The following is a 454-nucleotide window of genomic DNA, read 5'->3' as shown; positions in this document are numbered from 1 at the left end:
CTTCAAACACAACAATGTGGTTTTGACATGGTGAACAGGAACCCAGCATCTAGCATCCACTAGGGATAGGTTATACCAGTCTTTGTTCCTAAAGTGTCTTGATGTTATGCCGTATCAGCCACAAGATGCTTAGAATCAAATCTCTCTCTATCCAATTATAAGGAACTAAAAGATTAATTGCAATGAATTTTGGTAGCAAAGAATACATAGAACAAGCAAACTAGATAGTCTACTTCTGTTTCTTCCATTTTATTGTCATTGGTCTGATTATTACAGTATCATTATTACTGAGGGCTTCTCCTCTGTAGCTGTGAAAGTATTGATACCGCAATGTTTGCCATTTCTTTATAACCAGAGAGCTTGACACAACTAGATGTAGCATTCAATCTGTGAAAACGGTGCTTGGCTTTTATCTAGGAGCCATATGTAAGTCTAAGGCGCTCTTCCAGGTAGT

Source organism: Theobroma umbraticum, unplaced genomic scaffold (assembly GCF_002168275.2).
Source record: "Theobroma umbraticum cultivar Fairchild unplaced genomic scaffold, ASM216827v3 scaffold_30.0, whole genome shotgun sequence".
Lineage (NCBI taxonomy): Eukaryota > Viridiplantae > Streptophyta > Magnoliopsida > Malvales > Malvaceae > Theobroma > Theobroma umbraticum.
Note: the sequence above shows the minus strand (reverse complement) of the source record.